We start from the raw sequence: 21,058 nt of genomic DNA, 5'->3' as shown, positions 1-21,058 counted from the left end.
AAAAACCAGACGGAATTGATGTTTAACAAAAGCCAAAAAATTTAAAAAAAGATAATTTCGATATTTAAAAAAATACCTATACATTTTTTACCTAGTTTATTCAAAGCGTCTTTTTGTGTATGTAACTTTTATATATCTAAAAGTGTTAAATACATACAAGAATATTATTTTTGTAACAGGTGAAAAAAAATCGTTTAATATATATAATAACTTCATTAGATTTCGTGGTCCGATTGACAAAATAACATCTTTCAATTAATTAATCTTTATGTAAGGTATTGGTTGAGATAAAAAAGTCAGTGTCACGAGCGGGATTCGAACCCACGACCTTCGGCTAAATCCGCGGCTGTTCTACCATTAGAGCCATCGTGACTTCGATCCACTCGGACACTAATTTCCCACCTCAATCCAACCCAATGAATTTTCCCTCCTTTGTGCCATTTTTCAAATGTCGTGTAATCTATTTGGAAAAAAATGGCAAAAAGGAGGGAAAATTCGAAAGATTGGGTTTAGGTGGGAAGTTAGGATCGAAGTCACGATAGCTCAAATGGTAGAACAGCCGCGTATTTATCCAAAGGTCATGGGTTCGAATCCCGCTCGTGACACTGACTTTTTTATCTCTACCAATACCGTACATAAAAATTAATTAGTTAATATGAAGGTAAAAATCGCATTTCAGAAAAAAGTTTTATTTGAAGTTTAAAAGAGTTAAATTAATAGAAAAGCTATATGAGTTTCAGGGTTTTTATTCTTCCAAATATCTTTTGTTATTTTTTATTTGGAAGGGTCAAAATTTTAAATTGAATTTCAATTTGCCAGATATATTTGTGGCCATTTTATCTTATAGTTCTATAAATCCTTAGTCTGTAGGTCCTTAGTTTACATATTATTTAGTTTTTGTCTTAAGATAATGTTTGCGTTTTTTTATACCATCCTTCGGATGAATGAATGCAACGGTGACAATCCCAGAGCCACTTCCATTGCCCGGGTTTGTGAGTCAGACCCTTTTCTCGTCTGTTTGTTTTAATTTAAACCTAAGTAAAGGAAATGAAGAAATTTGTAAAAACAGGGAATGATGGACGAGATACACCCTAAATGAACGAAGAGAAGTAAAAATAAGTAAAAAAAAAAATTCGAAAAGGGTGCCGTTTTTCCCCCCCAAAAGGTTCCCCCAACCCTCTGAATTTGTGATGTGTGGGAGAGAAAAGGATTTACTAAGTGTGCCAAAGTAGGGTGCGCTTCCTTATTTTTCTTAGTCCTATTTACGAGGCGGTGAAAAGTAGGTAGGAAAAACGAGGTAATTGGGTTAGGGAAATTAAAGTAGGAAAAGGGGGTTTAAGGCACGAGTAGGGGAGTAAAAGGGAGAGTAGCGGAGAAATAGAAGATCGATGTAAAAGGGGGCGTGGCCAGGGTGGAGCCCTCTAACCCCTTCCACCCGCGCACTATACATAACTATGCTCATACGCAATGAGAAAATTGGAAAAAAAAATGAAAAAATGCCCTCTCAACAACCAGTAAAAAAGAGGAACACAGAGGGATACATACAATTATTCCCGTATTAAAGGGAAGAGAAAAAGTCAGTCATTGAAACCATATTGAAGCGGACGGGTAAACGTAGCGGCCTTTGTTGCTTTTCCTCGAGACTCCTTCGATCCAGACGTCCCGGGAGAAAACTCTCCGACTCCCATTGGTCGAGGTACAACCCTTTGTTCTACTTTTAGAGTTCCTTAAGGCGTTTTGTGGTCACCCTCTCGAAAATTTGCATAGCTACCCTTCGCCCACCCACTCGACAACCCCTCCTTAATATTGATGATCCTTCTCCTTTCGGTGTTACACGGCCCCTCTCCCAGCATCCTATTACGCTGCGCATGACTTTCGTCTTAAACCGGCTCAAGACATAAAACCTTTTCTAATATTGTCCCCGCTCCTTCTTTCTGACTATCCCTCTGACGAAGTCCTTACACCCGCAAAACACCTCTGACTCATTTCCTTTCTTTATATTTATTTATATATCCTTACTACCTCTTCTTTCAATGCATTATCTTTAGAAACGCAATAAATATGCACGAGCATGCTCGAATTAACTTATGTACTAAAAACACAAGAAGAACCTCAGTTGTCTGAGATTTCATTCCAATGGACTCCTGATCCGAGAAAAAAATATTTAAATAATTTATATAAATTTTAAAAATATAGGTTTCTGGCTTTGTTGTGCATGTATTTCAAGGCTATTTTATTTTAGACGATTTTTTAAAGTAAGATAAGAATATAATATAGAGGGTTTTATTAAACGAGATCAGTTATATAAAACGTTTCAAAAACGAAAAATCTCTTTTGGTCAAATATTTAAATAATTTACATAAATTTTAAAAATATAGTTTTCTGGCTTTGTTGTGCATGTATTTCAAGGCTATTTTATTTTAGTCGATATTTTGAAGTATGATAAGAATATAATATATAGGATTTTATTAAACGAGATCAGGTATATAAAAAGTTTCAAAAACGCAGTGTCTTTTAGGCCAAAATAATTCTTTCTGAAAAAAAAATGTTTCTTTTATGCAACCTTTATTATAACTTATTTATGTTAAAACATACTCGTTGGGGTCTTTTTACTTAGGAACTAGCTTTAATATGTCAAGACTTAATTTTAAATAATTCAATATCTAATATTTGCTGTAGCTCATTAAAAAGAATTATCTGTCAAGAAAAATTGTATTGTGTAAAAATTGTGCGGATGTAGGGGTCAAAGATTTTTTTTTTGGTTTATTTATTTTTTTTTTTTGTGGCAATACTAGTTTGAATCTGGTAGATACATGTCAACACGTTCTTCCAATGGGATGTAGGGTCACAGATTTAATTTTTTATTTATTTATTTAATTTTTTTTATACTAGATTGAAAATGGTACACGCATGTCGTTACGTTCTTCTAATTGAATGTAGGGTCTCAGATTTAATTTGTATTTTGTTTATTTTTTTGCGATATTAGATTGAAACTGGTAGACACATGGCAGCACGTCTTCCAATGGGAGTAGGGTCACAGATTTAATTTTTTATTTATTTATTTTTTATTTTTGGATACTAGATTGAAAATGGTACACACATGTTGTTACGTTCTTCCAATGGAATGTAGGGTCACAGATTTAATTTTTATTTAGTTTATTTATTTATTTTTTGGCGCTACTAGATTGAAACTGGTAGACACATGGCAGTACGTTCTTACAATGGGATGTAGGCTCACAGATTTTTTTTTGATACTAGATTGAAAAATAGTAGACATAGTAGTCACGTGTCGGCGCGTTCTTCCAATGGAATGTAGGGTCACAGATTTTATTTTTTATTTGATTTTTTTTGCGATATTAGATTGAAAAATAGTATACGTTAATTTTATCTATTAACATAAGCACTTTTTATTAAGATAATTGTAAAATTTTGGAAATACGATTTTCTTTCTAGTATTTTCTTCAAAACATTTTAAGTTATATACAGTACGTTGATATTTTAAACAGAAATTTTTAATATTCTTGGACTGATTTACGTCGATTTTATCGTGTTTTGCAATAGGAAACGTACTTAAGAATACAAGTAAAAAAAAAAAAAAACGAAATTCGAAAAAATTTGAAGATACGGCCGCATTTCTTCTTAGCAGAGTAGGAACCGAAAAAATAGAGAGTCTTTTATTCTCCATGTATTTCATATTTTTATATGTTAGTCAATTTGTATGGTACTTAGAACAACAAAATAATAACCAGGGCCCTATTAGATGAGATTAAATACATAAAAAAGTTGCAAAAGCCAATCGTTTTCAAGAAAAACAATCTGGGTTGGTTTTAAGCACCATTTAAAGCTCTTCAGGGCGAATTTTTAGCAAACAAAATATTCCTTTTTTGCCTGGATTAGCCAGCGCCACGATATTACGAACATTTAAAGCTGGATGTTTTTATAACCAAAAAGGAAAAATAGTAGTATTTGTAGCCAAAATATTATTTGATTTTCTAAACAAATTGTACCTAGGGTTTTCGGACGTGTAAAAAATTAATATCAAATTTGTTTCCTGCTCAAAAAAAATTAATTAATAAAAAAAAACTTCAAACCATTCATAAGTTATATCTTTTTTCCGTCAATTAACCCTTTTTGGCAACAAGTTAACACTGGAATTACAAATTAACTTAATTTAGTAATAATTAAAAATAAATTTTATTTCCTGTAGCTGTAGAATTTAAAAAGTAAAATATCAAATGATTCTTCAATTCATTATAGATTTTGTTAAATATAAAATAATTATTATGTATTTAAAAATGTCGAATTATTAGAAGAAACATTTTTTTCATATTTACTTGAATAACTTTTAATTTTAATTCTAATTAATTGTATGTATTTTTGGTATAACTAATTTTATATAATTAAAAATTTAAAAAAATCATATTAAAAGAAGAATATTTTAATTTTACATTTAGGTTTATATAACTTTTAATTTTAAATTTATTTAATTTTCATGTAGTATTTTAGATAAGAATCAATTGTGTATTTTTATAAAATTTTCAAATTAAAAGGATAATCGCTTAATGTGATATATACATTTTAATTTTGATGTTATTTTTCATGTGTTCTCCTAATTCCTGGAGAATGCAAAAATATACATAATATATAAAATAGTATTAAATAAACTTAGACATATAAAAAGTTACAAAAACTATATGACACTCTCAAAAAAGTATGTACAAATTATTTTTTATGAAGTTTAATTTGTTTTTTAAACGACAAATTTGTTTAAAAACTATTAAAGCTAATAAATACCAATTTTATATTAATAAAACATATACATCATGTGTACAATTATATTAGATAAAACACATACAAAGCCTTAAAAACCATACGACACTGTCACTAAAGTAGGAAATTTTTTTTTAAACAATTCAAATTCGTTTTAAGTGCCCTTTAAAGCCATTAAATACGAATTTTAAGTGGCAATTTTTTTTCTCTGTTGTTCGGTGAATCCATAAAAAATTATTAGAAAAAAACATTTCATTTTTCATATTTCATTGAATAACTTAATTTTAATTCTCATTAATTTCGATGTAGTATTTTTGGTATAACTAATTTTTTTATAATTAACAATAAAAAAAATCATATTAAAAGAAGAATGTGTAGAGATTAGTGACCGTTAATCGATAACCCTAAATGTAATTGTTAAATGTAAACATTGTTTGTAAATCCCAGGCCCTGAAGATGATCTCAATAAAAGATCGAAACGTTGGCACGATAAAGAAAATGTTCTTCTGAAACCTACATCACACCAGACCGCATCTCACGATATCTGAATAACTAAAAGAAGGATCTTTTAATTTTACATTTAGGTTTATATAACTTTTAATTTTAATTTTATTTAATTTTCATGTGGTAGTGTAGATAAGACTCAATTGTGTATTTTTATAAAATTCTCAAATTAAAAGTATTATCCTTTATTTTGATACATACATTTTAATTTTGATGGTATTTTTCATGTGGTCTAACAGCCCATTTATTTTATATTAAAAAAATATCGCAATTGTACAGGAATTTCGCTTTACATACATATATTTCATACCATCTCCTAAGTTTTTAATTCTTATAACAGCGTTAGTTTGAAATTTAAAAGTGACAATTATAAATTAACATGGATTAATTTGAAATTAAAAAGAGTTAATTTTGAATTTAAAAACAAGTGTTAATTTGAAATTCAAAAAGTTCAATTTGACATTAAAGAAAGAGTTAATTTTAAATTAAAAAGAGTCAATTAGAAATTAAATAGGGTTAATTTGATGGAAAAATTTATTTCTTTATCTACCCCATATTTTGGCTACTTGCTATATAGAACTTTTGACGTAGTGACCGAGCTACATCCTTCCTACTTACTTTTTATTTTTTTTGGAACTGTAGTCTCATATTAAGTATTTTTTTTAAAGATTTGTTGGATCTTCTTCATTTACTTGTAATTAATACCATTTTATCAAAAAAGGTTCCCAATTGAGGAGGGTAAAATTCTGTGCAATTTGTCCCTTATTTCAGTTTCCTAACTGTTGAGAACCCCTATTTGTATTATATATATAAACATATAGTGTATATTGGACTCCCTTGTCGACGGGGCGACACATCTCTTAATGGAACGTTACATGTTTATTTATGAGTACAGATCTCGAGAGTTCAAGACTGACTTCGGCCCGGAGCAAACACGCCTTGTCCCCTGTCGTCTCTTTCGCCGACACACTACCGCATCACAAAAGCAGTTTTAATTACTTCTGTTATGGAATTGGGCACAGGATGGGCGAGATCCAGGATTTCGACCCTTAACTCCACCAGGCACCTTAACCCACCTCCCGAACAGACCCAACACCGCACACTCACGGCAATTCAAGTGATACAATTAGACCTCTCAATTAATAAATTATTGTACCATTGATTTCCCTTTAATGGCCCGACCCTTTCTAAAGCTCGTTCTATCTTTCTCGCCTATTAATCAAGTATAATTATCACTGGAATTTAAGATTATGGGAAAATGGAGTGATTTCTACTGTTGTCTGCATGATGAACCTGCGGTAAATAATAACTTTTGATTTGTCTGTTTTTCGCTTTCAAACTTCCCGCCATCATGTATGTCGGATGAAGATAAGTTATGTCAAAAACATGTTAGGATAGGGAGTCGAAATTGATCAGAAATGATCAAATTACAGGCTCATCACTCCGTAGACAACACGGAGAAATCTCACGATTTAAGTAAAAAAAAAAAAAAAATAGCCAAAGTTAATTAATTTTAAACCAAACTAAACCTTAGAAGGAATTTTATGACTATAACAGATCTTAATCTGTTAAATAAAGAAAAAACCTACAATATTTAAGATAAACTTTTGACATAACGTTAGATTATTGCCGAATTAGGTTCCTTGAAACGCATCTGAATGGGAGCTAATGGAGAAAACCAACCCCGGCCCTTTTACAATATATATAATACCCTCTTTGTCCAGGATAAATCCAGTTATTTATGCCATCTTAGATTCATATAATTCGAGTGCCTTGATCGATATCTGGAGCTATTGACTTTAGACTCACCGACGATGGGTCTCACTTTGTTTAATACAGGCTGTATTCAGTGAAACTTTTTTGGGGTGGTACTAGATTAAAAAGTATTGAGCCCCGTGTTCTTGCCAATGCGCGATAGGAACTGAGAAAAAATGTTTACAAGACATAAACACTCTTCTGTATGTAACTACATCCATAACTTTTCTTTATATATTTTTTCCTTGTATTAATTTCTGTCCTTAGTCAACGTACGTGGGATCGTCGACTTTAAGGAAACTTTATTCGATAATACAAGGTCGAAAAACATTAGATTCGGGGAGAGTTTGCTAATGGGCCCATGAAACCGAGAATGCAACAATATACATAATATGTAAAATAGTATTAAATAAACTTAGACATATAAAAAGTTACAAAAACTATATGACACTCTCAAAAAAGTATGTACAAATTATTTTTTATGAAATTTAATTTGTTTTTTAAACGACAATTTTTTTTTAAACTATTAAAGCTAATAAATACCAATTTTATATTAATAAAACATATACATCATGTGTACAATTATATTAGATAAAACACATAAATGCCTCAAAAACCATACGACACTGTCATTAAAGTAGTAAATTTTTTTAAACAATTCAGATTCGTTTTAAGTGCCCTTTAAAGCCATTAAATACGAATTTTAAGTGGCAATTTTTTTCTCTGTTGTTCGGTGATCCTATAAAAAATTTATAACTTCTTTGGACTTTATCCAAATTCAACGTTATCCCAAAAAGATGGAAACCTGAAGTTTTCTTCCTTCATCCTAAGTCATTAAAGTTTAAGTTTTACATTTATACAGCCGAAAAATAAGAATTGAATTCACTAACTATTTACTACATATTTCTTATCATAATTTTTTTCCGGAAGCGAGCTTTGTGCCTTTAGCTGTATTGTAGAAACATCTAAAAGTCTGCAAGGTTTGTTGGTAGGTCTCTTTAAAGGTAGCGCCGTTTTTGTGATTTTTGAAAACAAATGTTCTCAGTAAAGTAAGTTAAATTTTTTTAGGGGAAAAACTAACACAACCGTCAGAAAACTTAAGTTTTCTTCTTTAAGCCTATGTCAATGAAATTGAGATTTTAAATCGTCATGTTTTAACAAAATTTATTTCTCCACACCCATTTTGAAATGGACAATTAAACACATACTGTCTACATTTAACAATCGTTATACAAAATATAAATTATTAATTTATATTTAATTATGTTATTGTTACATTTTATGTATACGTTTTTTGAAATATTTACAATATTACAAAATCTAACCTGAACTTAGCGGTTAGCGTTTCGTCCAAGTGCGTAAGAATTGAGAACGTTAAGTAGCGAACTTTCTTCGTTTGATCCGCTGGTTGATGATCCTATAATTTAATCATTACCGTCTTGGTCTGCATATCCTCGCTGGGTTGGGCTGTCAGACGTGCTCTGAAACGACCCCACTGACCTACCGGGAACTTGACAGACTTTTAGAACTCTGTAAATTGATGTAATGACACAAATTTGGTTACTGTAAAAAAAAGATCAAGTAGCAAATAAACAAATAAAAGGGAGACGTTATGGACTTCATCATTATTTTTCTCTTATAATGATATAAAGTATAAACCCCGTTGATATGATGAAAGAATAAATATCCAGATTTTCAACTGCAGTAATACCTTAGACGTCGGTTAAAATCCAGAGGAGTTATGACTTACACTGATGATGGCGAATTGCAGTCTGACAGATCTGCGAAGATAGTCAGACCACTTGAGGAAGGAAATTTCACAACTATAACGAAAGCAGGCCGCGATAAAACATTTTATCGATTTTAACGATTCCAAAAGCAAAGGCCGACTGCTGTGAAGGGGTTGAAAACATCAGGCGGTGGCTGGGGATGGAGCGGGTCCGGCGGGTCGCCGTGATGTAAACCGGTCGGTTCCACGGGTCGTGAACTCTTTGGAAATGAGCATGGGAAACGTTACCCCCTTGCTTTATTTTGACCGCGGATTATTCTCTAGATAATGCGAGAGGCAATTTAACAAACAGGAATTTTCTTCAGACAGGATTCGGTAATGGGCTGTAACGTTTACAAAAGAGAAACCTGTAGAGCAAATTACCCGTCTTTGTAATTTTGTCATACTTCCATGGTTCGGTCTGTCAGACCCGTTTCAGATTTTCGCCATCCATTCTGTTTTTCATTTGACGATTATGCTAAAGAAAAATCTAAAAAAAGGAAGTTCAGTTAGTAAGAGTGAAAATCATAGATAACATTTTTTTTAAGACTTTTAAGACGACCAAATCACTACACACACTCCATGAAACATAACAATAACAACACAAATATATAAAATTAATACATACAGATAAATATATTATATATGTGGTATAGATCATGGCTTTCTGATTAATAAATTAATATTGACTCATGTTGGACATGGATTAAGATTTTTTAATTCTTATTTAAGTGATCGCACGATAAAATTCAAAATAAAACACTCACTAAGCTCTGACGTTCCTGTTACTTCAGTAGTTCCTCAAGGAACATTTCTTGTGCCACTTTTGTTTTTGATATATAATGCGTCAACTTGCTGTTGTCACATCAGGTTTTTTCATAAAACTACTTAGAAAACTTTTTTAAAATTAACAATGCAATAATTACTATTTGTAGGTCAAACATAAATTGTTGTTTAGTTTTTACCACTTAAGCCTATTTGAATATTTGCTTTGTGATCATTTAGCCGGGTAGAGACGTTTTTTCAATCGGACAGGTGGTTTTTTCCTTTCAAATTTACTTCTATTGCATGGATTTTAATTTTGATACTATTTGGCCAAGTACAATCAATAAATTCATGGTTTTATTTGTTAGTATACCACAAGTTTGAAGAAATAGTGAATCGAAATTTTTTGTTAACAATTTAAGATATGACAATTTTCTACACATTTTGTGTTATTCGAATCAGGCGCTTTTTTTATACCATTAGTCAGTACGATTGTTAGCCTATTAGAGAAGAAAAGAAAGAATAGTTTCAATGTGATAAAGTGTTCTGGAGAAAAGTGTACCGAAAAATAAAAGGATACAACTTTTGAGTTCTATTTGATGGCCCTTTCGTTAACCAAAGAGGGCTTTCTTGCCATTTTCTCAAAACCTATTTAGCTCATTACAACCAATCTTCTTTCTGTTTTATTTGCTTTAGTGTAACGAATTGAAAGTTGTGACCAAATCTTACTATTTTTTTATACAAAACTATTTATTTCTCTGCTCCTGGTGGTAGTTTTTTAAAGAATTGCTAAGTACGATTGTTTCCTTATCGTTAATCAACGAAGTATAAAAAATGATCGTTTCAATACGATGAGGAAATTGGACTGATAGGTGAAAAAGTACGACTTTTCAGGATATGCGATTTTTCGATCGAGCTTGAATTTTTCCCGTTCCCGGCCAATTTACGCTATAAAAACTTGGTTTTATTCTGGAATTTACATGCACAAAATATATTCGTAAGTCTTTAACACAGAATCGTTAAACGGCGTAAGGGATGGTAAAGGTCATCAAAAAATTATTTGAAACACTTCTAAAACTCGGAATCTTATGGAACCAGTTTCATTTTGTCAAAATAGATTAGAGTTTAATAAAAAAAATCTTGGGTGTGTTGGTGTGTGTCAGAGGAGTTTCGACATTTCGTCATCTTCGAGGATAGAAAGACCAGGATGATCTGTAAAGAGCAGATTGATTATTAATATTTTAATTACCTCATTAGAAAACAGAGTTTGTTAAAATTTTACCCCAAAACAAAAGTGTGGCATATTACATGTCGTGTGACTGTGTCAACTAAGCGTTTATTTGCTTTTGTAAATCAATTATTATATATATTAAATATTTTTTCTTAAGTAAGCCTGCTTTTGCCGTTTATAAAGCTTCAAATATTATTCTTGGCAAGAATCGGATAGAAAATGATGTTGATGATCTTCAATTTCAAGCGTGAAAGGGAAGGGGGTCCTATGAATTATTCATTTTTCATTTTGTGTCCTTAGACGAGATGAGAGCATATCATTGAAAGGGATCCGGTAGTCCGTAATCTTTCATAACCAGGGCCTCTGTGTGGGTCGGCCGGGCCCTTTCTTTCCCTAATGGGATTTCCTTAAGCCCGTTCCCCTTATTAGCAGGAGGGAAAGGGTCTCCGATATTGGTAGGTGGCAGAGGGTGGAACGGGCCCATTATTATTGACGTCTTAAGGAAGGGTTGGGGGATGTTACAAGATGGCCGACTAAGGTAAAACATCGATCCTATTTCCTCAAACCGACCACCCCGGTCTTTCAATAATAGACTACACAACAATACCGAACCACATGACGCCACCCTCCAATCACAGCTCCCAAGATTGCAACCCTTATCCAGTATGAAAAAAACGAAAGATTCTTTTAACTAATTTTTTTAATACCCCGAAAAGTCTTTACCTATTTGCCTTTTAATCCAGTGATATGTAAGCGGTTTTCTATGTGGCCAATGGTGTCGGGTGCAAAACCACAACTATGTGATTTTCCCTAGTCCTTTATGAAACACATTCTCATTAATTTATCAGACTTAATGCCCTTCACTTGCTTATAAGAAAACAATTATCCTTATATCAAAGGACGTCAAAGAAAACATAGTTTTAATATCTTTGGTTCATATTTTACTACTTTCAGGATATACTATGATTATTGTTCAAAATGTCATCTTCAATCTTAAGAAAAGTGTTCATTTACAACAAAATCCTGTTTTTGAAGAGACTTTCGTTTTATTATTTATCGTCATTTCCTATAAATCTTAGTAAACCCTAGCAGGTCTAACCAGTGCATTGAACCAGCGTTCTTCCTAATTGGCCCTAGAAACTGAAAAATAAATTATCCTTTATTATGCATGAATGTACCATATACATTCAAAGACAAAAAAACCGGAAACTCCTTTTTTGTTGTTTATTCACAACTATAGTCGACTCTCGATTATTCAAATTCCTTGATATATAAAGTTAAGTATACAAAAAGTGGGAGGTTTATGGGCCACCAAACAGCTCAGGTCATCGCCGGCCCTCTACGTGTTTTCCTTCTTTATCTAATCTTTCACGGGTATTTTGTTTTAAACTGCTGCCATTTGTGCGTTTTGATCTGGTTTCTGACTCTCTGCTTTTAAATGTATACTACGTCGCTAGCCTCTCATTTGTACCTCAGGTTGTCAAATACAGAATAGAAACAAACAATACATATATATATACATACACATCATCACAAACATAGAAGTCTGGTCCCATTGACTCCCACAGAGTATTCCTAGTATTCCTCGGGGCGGGGTTGAACCCACTCCATTCTCGCTAATAAATTATTTTACTGTCCAGACGTCCACAGTGACCCCAGAGTATTCAATATTCCTCTTTGCGGGGTTATACGCAGCCCCTTCCTTTTACGCTAATAAATTACATACATACCAATAAATTAACATAAATACAATACAGACACAACACAAACCCACATAAACACTTTATTCATTTAAAAATCCCTGTAGCTCTGAGGTACAGGAAAAGCGATCTGTGCCCGATGATATGCCAAAATATTGTTTGTATAGGTCAAGCCTTCTATAATTGAGAAGGTGCTGGACCGTTATTCTATCCTTACATAATGGCCTCCTATGCGGTCCCTCTGCGTTATTCATTTATTCTTGTATGACCTATGCGTAGTCTTGTCAATATGGCCTTTTCCCTTTTCGAACCGCTCTCCGTAGACCAGGGATCGACCGACCACAGTTTGACAGGGTTATTTCTATTTTTTACGAACCAGCGGGTTTTCCACTCTCTTTTTATTGTATTTGAAATTAACAGTTTTAAATCCGCAAGGCGTACAGGTTTGGAAGCGTCTTCCGGTGGCTTATTTGGCCGTCGAGACTTCGATTCCGGCTATCCCCATGTGGCCGAGAACCCATGCAATCGCTACCTCCTTTTCAACTGCTTCGGCGATACATATACTAAAAATATTCCTTGATAACTCGAATTTTTTTCAAATCCCCCTGTTTTTCTTAGAGCCAACATTTTTTCCTCTGTAAGTGGAACATTTCAAAATGAAAATCTCGATTAGACTAATTTTCTTAGTAATTCCACGCGACCAGCACCATTTCTTTATCTGATGGGCTCTCCTCTCTCCCCGCTCTCTTAACAGTCCTACGCCAGGAAGAGCGCAGTACAATCCACTTTTATCGGGCAGTTCGTTTTTTTTATTTCGTTCTTGTTTACGTGTTTGTTCATTTGTGTACAAAAAATTTCTGTAATGGTTCATTGTAATACGTTAAGAGTAAAGGAGAAACGCAAGATTATTAAGCCGATAGATAAAGGCAAAAAGAAATGAACATCGCCAAAGAATTGGCCCCAAACACCTTATCGACAATTTTAAAAAATAGGGATAATTATGACGCAGCGAGTGGCTCAAGACCTCAAACCTCCCTTAGTCGAAATATTCGATATCTTGCTTTTTTAAATTTACCCCTGAGATTCGAGTTATCGAGAGTATCTATATTTTTATCGTTCATGACATATGTACTTGTTTTAATGGATCCCTAATTGTTCAGAAATTCGTGAGTTTTAATAAAAATTATTTAATTATGATGGTTTAGGAGAAAAATTCGTCAAAATATGAGAAAATTATTTAGTAACAGACTAAATTTTAGCTAATAATTTATTACCTTGTCTTCTTTAAATAACGCGTTTAACCTCCTCTGGCCTCGCGGAGGGCCTTAGGTCTCCTAGGCATCGAGTAGATAAGCGATCGGATTTCGTCTTGTGAAACAGAATCCCATTCTTCAACAAGAGCGGTTTGAAGCTGTTCACCGCTTGTTGGAGGCGGCGAACGATGCGCAACCCGTCTCTTTATCATCACCCACAACTGTTCTGTAGAAGTCACGTCAGAAGAACGTGCTGGCCAATTCATTGTGATAATCGGTAGATTCTCCAATAATGGGTGACAAATCTGGCTGCACGCTGTCGAGCATTGTCATGCAATAACAACCTGTTATCATCAGTAAATGGAACAAATGGAACATAACTTTCATAACTTGGAACATAACTGCAGCAAAAGAATCATTCTGTATGATAATCATTGGGACATGGACGTCGATTCCACCCCATACCATAACTGCCTGTTTTTGAAAAGGCTATGACTCAGGCATGGCACATGACGCAAAGCGTTTTCCACGTCTTCTCCACACACGGTCCCGGTCATCTGATTATCCCAGACCCAACCGACACTCAGCAGTCAAGATGAGACAGTCCCAGCATTGTTTAACTTTCCAAGCGGGTTGAAGATTTGCGAATATTCGCTTTTTTACTCGTTGATTCTCCAGCTGTAAAGAACCTGATGGGGGACGTCTAGACACTAAGATATTCTCACGAAGCTTTCTGATTATCTTCTTAACAGTCGTTCATCGCTGACAACCAATACCTATTCTCCGATCGAGACTTACGGCGGCCCTAAACCACTGTAGATCATCGTTGATGGTAGATTGCGGCAAACCAGGACGTCCGTCGTTGGCCAAAGCATCTGCCCAGGCGAGATCTTGTGGAGTTCAAACATGCTTTAAAGAGAAAAAGAATAGTAATTAATTTTTTAGTCAAATTGATAGTTTCATAAGAGAAAACCATTAAAAAAAATTAACTCACTGGACAAGTTTCTTGTCAGTTGATAACAAAGCAAACTGATTGAATCGAACAATAAAAAAGCTGATAGGAAACCCAAGAGCCAGACGGATTTTCTGGAAAAAATTAGCCAGCCCCCTTCATCGACTTCTGTTTTTTTCAACAAAATGCAAAATGTTTGGGCCTTCCAAAGGGGCAATCCAAAAAGGTGGGTATACCGCTGGAAGCTAATTGAATAGGAAAATATTGAGGGAATTTGCAAAGCTCCAAGATATTGTTTTTTTTTTCTTTTTTTAACGAGGGTACGCAACAGCGGTATTTTTGAAAAAGGCCCATTTGTAAGTATGTCGGACTCGAATGCAGCCGCTGGATTCGAACCCGGGACCTTTACCTTACAGTGATGAGCGCCGTGTCAACACCTAAACCGGGCCACGCCCCCGAATGTTATTAACAGTTACCAATCCAACATTTTCAAAAAATTCCAAATTTCAACATTTTTGTTTTTCCTGAATTTTTCGTGCAGAATTTTTTCATCAATTCTGCCATTTAAATAAGTTTTCCAACAGCCAATTTAACGTTGTTTCAGGTGGAACAAACAAGATTTTTCTACTGTCTGTAATTATGAAGTTTATAAATAATTTAGTAAACCTAAGTCGAAGAAAAAACCAAAACCTGAAATTACTTCTTTACAGTTGAGATTTGGACAGGGGTTTATGGGAAGTTTTTTGTTGCATATTGTGAGTAGAAAAACCTCCTTAATTTTCGACACCGATCCCCAGTTACCCGGGGGTGCTACGTCATAAGTGAGAAAAATAAGCTGATAACATAAATCTGTTGCGGCTTTGTTGAATTAAAAAATTAAAAATTAAACAACGACTCCTCAAACATTTTAACTAAAATCGTGTACAGCTTCTTGTCGGTGGAGTGTTTTCAGAATTATCACCATTATTGTGATTTTCCAAAAACAAAAAATATATATATATTGAGATAAAAACAATATTTATTGTTTTTCAAAAAATTACATCCAGGAGATTTTGGTGGTGAAAAAATATCAACATTGTTGTTTAATCGTTAGGAATTTGCCCGGCCCCAGGTTGATTGGTATTGTTTACTAAATAAGTACTAGCCTCTCCGTGTAAGTGCAGATTTATCAGATTTTTTTAAGTATAAAATTTGACGCCGACCAAAAAGTCAAAAGCTGTTGTTATAAATAAGCTCGTTTGGAATTTTCGGCTGCTTGAACTATCCGACTGCTCAGCCCCGCTTCCATTTATAGGAGGAAAGCGTTATTGCCTCGTCATGTCAACAGCATTTAACACAACTCCCATTCCCTTAAGGTTGCAAATGAGACCCGACACGCTCCATTTACTGGAGTAGCATCCTTGTCCAATCGTCCGGAGGAGGATAGGGGTTCCACGCAGCTTTCCAATTATAAGTTTCCTTCCGAACAAGTTTTCTCAGTTTCACAAGCCAGGGGTTTTGACGTTTATCAAGATGAGCCACGAAAATGATGCAGATAAGGTGATAACAAGGCCCTCCTCATATATACATTTGTTAATATAAACATTCCTATAAAAGACATTATTCTATTAAAAAAATGAAAATTTTTCTTCTTAATTTACTACGATCTTCCAGGCATTATCACAATTAACCAGTTTTATTGAAGATTTTTGTGTTATTAAATCATCGAGCCCATAACTATAGCTGGTAGAATTGGATTTTGGTAACGATTTTAGAAAAATGGAGAACAGTGTGGGATCCAGTATTGGGCCTTGTGGGACATCTGCTGCTTATGTTAAAAGGCGATGAGAGAGAACTGGAGGGTGCAATAAGAAAAACCTGTTTTAAAGTTTTCTAGATATGAGGAAACTACACTAAAACATCCGATAATTACATGTAGAAAAGAGTACAGAATTATCAAAATCATAACATTTTAAACCAAATTTGAAGTGTGAAAGTTTTCCTTACTACGAACAGTAACATTTATTTATTATAAACATTCATATAAAAAACATTATTCTATTTAAAAAAAAAAGAACCTGAGAAATTGTTGTTAAATTTACTTCCAGGCAGCAAAAGAATTAAACTGTTTTATTGAAAATGTTTATGCTATTACATCGTCAAGCCCATAAATATAGCTTTAAATGGAACAAGCTTGGTTTTGGCAAAGATTCTAGAAAAAGTGAAAAACGTTTCCCATTATCGAGCCATGTTAAACACCTGATGCTATATTAAAGGTGATGAGAGAAAACTGCAGAGTAAAATAAAAATAAAAATTTTTGAAATATGATGGAAAGAATTTGGTTAGATATCAGGATTCTGAATTAAAACATGAGATAATCGGATGTACAAAATGCGCAGAATTTTAAAAATAAAAAATATTAAACCAATTTTGAAGTAGAAATTTCTACGAGTTTTCAAATAAAAAAACTACCTACAGTAACATTACTTATATAAACATTCCTATAAAAAATATTATTCTATTAAAAACAACCTGAAAAATTTTCTTTTTAATTTACTACGATCTTCCAGGCATTATCACAATTAACCAGTTTTATTGAAGATTTTTGTGTTATTAAATCATCGAGCCCATAACTATAGCTGGTAGAATTGGATTTTGGTAACGTTTTTAGAAAAATGGAGAACAGTGTGGGATCCAGTATTGAGCCTTGTGGGACAACTGTTGCTATATTAAAAGGCGATGAGAGAGAACTGCAGAATGTGATAAAAAAGAATTTTTAAAAAATATTATACGTATCAGGAAACTACTCTAAATTATCCGATAATCTCATGTACAAAAAAGTACAGAATTATCAAAATAATAAAATTTTAAACAAAATTGAAGTATGAAAGTTTTGCCGGTTTTCAAATAGAAAAACTACCTACAGTAACATGTATTTATATAAAAATTCACATAAAATCAATTCTTTTATATAAAAAAAAGGTTGGTTTAACTGAATATTTGGAAATACTGAGAAATTTTTATTTATAGCCCACACGCTTCCATGCATAACTCATTAGAATAAAATAGTTTTACTGAGTGCGATTATATCATCACGATGGCCTCGAGACCATAAATATAGCTCTAGATGGCTGAAGCTGGGATTCGGCAAAATTTTTAGAAATAATGGAGAACAGTGTGTGATCCAGTATCGCGCCGTGTCGAACAGCTGATGCTATCTTAAAGGGGGATGAGACTGAGGAGTGCGATAGAAAAAGACTTTTTTGCCGATATGAGTGGACAATTTTTTATTAGATATATTAGACTAAAATATTATCAAAATTAAAAATTTGCTTACTAAATTTTAAGCGTGAATGTTTTTTCAGTTTTTAAATGGAAAGCTTTAAAGTACAGTGATGTTTATTGTTCTTTGAAGTAGATATAATTAGTCCAATAGTAAGTCTTTGACAGATAAAAGCTAAACTTTGTGATCTATTTAGTGTATTTGTTCGCTTTATTTGACCGTTTGGATTTAGATCGAAAACAATAGTGAATCGGATCAAATAAACGTTTGCCACTTTGTAATAACTCCTATCTTACGAACTTTCCCTGACCTCTTGTTTATTTGGGTTTATGGACAGGCCAAAGCGCAGGAATTTTGTCCGGTTTCAAACCGACAAAATCCTGATCTTGTCGGCAAAGTGAACAAACGACAATCAGGAACACAGGATTTAAACGGATTAAACTACATCTGCGTTCTCCCCGTTCGCAGGTTATCCGCCAAAAGGCGTCCGTTTGAAACTTATTATTTGTTTGTAAATTGTGCGATTATCGGTTGAATATTATTCGGAATTATATACCTGCATTTGATATTTCACCAGATACAACGGTTTCATGGCTTTGTCAAATACATTTTATATTTATCGTGCCTGTAATACGACAATATATTAGTACATTTGGAATGAGTTGCAGAAATGGTACTATTTCCAATTCAACCAGTGACATAGGAAGCAATGTAATTGGTTCAATGTCTAAAAATTGTTTTTAGTAGAAAAAATGACATGTCAATCTGATTTGTAAAGAAAATAATCGAAAACTGCATGCGGCCAGTTGATAAAATTTATACAGTTTGTCACAGTAAAAAAGGATCAGAAAACAGTGGTTCGTGGTTTTAATGTTTAATCTTAAGAAGAGTCCGTCATTGCATACAGCCCTTCGTTAAGTTTAACTCTTTTTACCGAATTACAAAGCTTTATTAAGGACTCTTGTGTCCTTCAGGAGTTAGCTTTTTCTACCCCAATAATAATTAGAGCTCGTTCATCATCACAGTTTACACTGGGTTAACTACACACTTCATACACTACATTATTCACCTCATATAAAGAATAGGATCGCAAAAGCCAGACTAGCCATCAGAATTCTGTTCCCTCTATCGGCTAAGGAATCAGGGTTGCCAATGCACAATAAGCGACTTATTTATGAGGCGGTTGTCAAACCAATGCTTCTATACGCTAGTCCGGCATGGAGTTTTACTTGCAAAACGAATCTGTTAAAATACAAAGGATGCAGAACAAGTTCTTAAGACTAGTCACATCATCTCGCCGACTGACGAGGTTAGATCAACTCCACAACGAATCTGACATACCTTGGATTTACGACGCGATGAAAACATAAACCATCGATTCGAAATTACGATACCCTGATTCCATGGAAGCACAAACGGTGTAAAGCAATTCTGCAGAACCCAGATAGGGATATTTTTTCGATCCAAAAAATATCTGTTAATAACGATTTTTTTACGAACAGGCTGAAGCTGATCCTGTGAAATTCAAGATTTAGAAGTGCTAAAATAATTTCTCAAGTTGCAAATTAACTTTTTCTGTGTAATCTTGCCTTGAACTCGCAACTCGCCATCCTTGATATTTTTTAAAAGCCCTCGTATTTTATGTACATACTTCGGGTAAAAATTAACGAAAACACTGCTGAAAAACGTGTACCAACTTTTTACTACAAGAGGAATCGGTGCGTAGATTTTTACGGCGTAAATTGGCCAGTGATGGTATCAGGAAATCGTTTCCCCTGAAAAAAATGTAGTTTTTGAATGATTTTTTTTTCGAAATACAGAAGACAGTCTAAAATTTTCTGCCTGGCCTGGCAATTTTTGATCTGCGATACACTAGATAGGAACAGGTTTTTTTTTTCATTTAAAAAAATGTATATTTAAGTAGAACCTTTTAAGCACAGAATAAAATTGATCTCACAATATTTCGAAATTTCGATGTGTTTTAAATGATTTTTAAAATCGGAGAATTAAGTTTTGCAGTGTATCTTGCTTAATAAACTTGAAATTCTATCCCTTACGTTTTTAAAGACCATCTAATGAAAAGTACACACACACACACACACACACACACACAAATATATTATATACATGAATACATTATTAAACTTAATAACTCTTTTTAATTTTAAATTAAGTTTGTTTAACGTCAAATTAACTTTCTTAAATTTCAAATTGAGTTTAACTTGAAATCAAGCATCTAAAATAATATTTGTGATTTTTGATTAGATATAAAATAATCTAGCTGGAATAAAGACTATATGAAAACTAATTAAAATTAAAAATTAAAAGTATGTGCATATATCTCGGTACTTTATATGACTTTTTTCAATTACCTATTTTTATGTTCAAATTAACTGTTTTTAATTTCAGATTACGTTTTTTAACTTCTAATTAACTTATTTTTGTTCAAATTAAGTTTTTTAACTTCAATTTAACCCTTTTTTTTTTAAACATTAAGCAACATAAGAGATGGTATGAAATATAAAACTACATAAGGATGTAAAATAAAATTTCTGTATATTTGTAATTTTTGTTTAAATTTAAAATAATTGGGACTTTATCAGACAATATGAAAATCGACAATTGAAATNATTTCAAATTAACCTATTTTAACATCAAATTAACCCTTTTTAATTTCAAATTAATCCGTCTTTATTTGCATAAAAAACTTCGGAGTCGGTATAAAACATCATAAAACATAAGCATGTAAAATACAATTCTTGTATATTTTCGAATTTTTTAACATAAAATAATTGGTTTCTTAGGAGACCATATAAATTTCAATATAATTAAATTTAAAATATCAATAATTAAGGTTTTGGTCTTGTCTCCACTTACCTCTGATTGTTCTATTTTATAAAGCTTATCAGATAGTAGTCTTTTTCATTGTTAAAGATTTACTCTAGAATTCCAGACCGCTTAGACTCTAAAGGGCCCTGCATTTTGTACGTCCTATAATTTTGGGAAAAATGGCTTAAATTTTGCTAGTAGTTAGAGAAATAGTAGTGAAAAAAACAATAAGACGGTGGCTAACAGTAGAAATAGCCCTCTCAACACG

At 33.0% G+C, this 21,058-nt stretch overlaps 1 long non-coding RNA gene across 2 annotated transcripts in view; it reads left to right on the top strand.

Moving 5' to 3' along the window:
• The first annotated feature begins 1,548 nt into the window (after positions 1 to 1,548).
• LOC106671422 overlaps positions 1,549 to 21,058 on the top strand; it is a 118,937-nt gene continuing 99,427 nt past the window's right edge. For both annotated transcript variants that reach the window (XR_001341175.2, XR_002910263.1), the window contains exon 1: positions 1,549 to 1,696. This is a non-coding gene — a long non-coding RNA (uncharacterized LOC106671422). The remainder of the gene's footprint in view (positions 1,697 to 21,058) is intronic.

Source organism: Cimex lectularius, unplaced genomic scaffold (assembly GCF_000648675.2).
Source record: "Cimex lectularius strain Harlan isolate CLEC.00 unplaced genomic scaffold, Clec_2.1 scaffold4, whole genome shotgun sequence".
In the NCBI taxonomy this organism is placed as follows: Eukaryota; Metazoa; Arthropoda; class Insecta; order Hemiptera; family Cimicidae; genus Cimex; species Cimex lectularius.
This window is presented reverse-complemented; position numbering and strand designations above follow the sequence as displayed.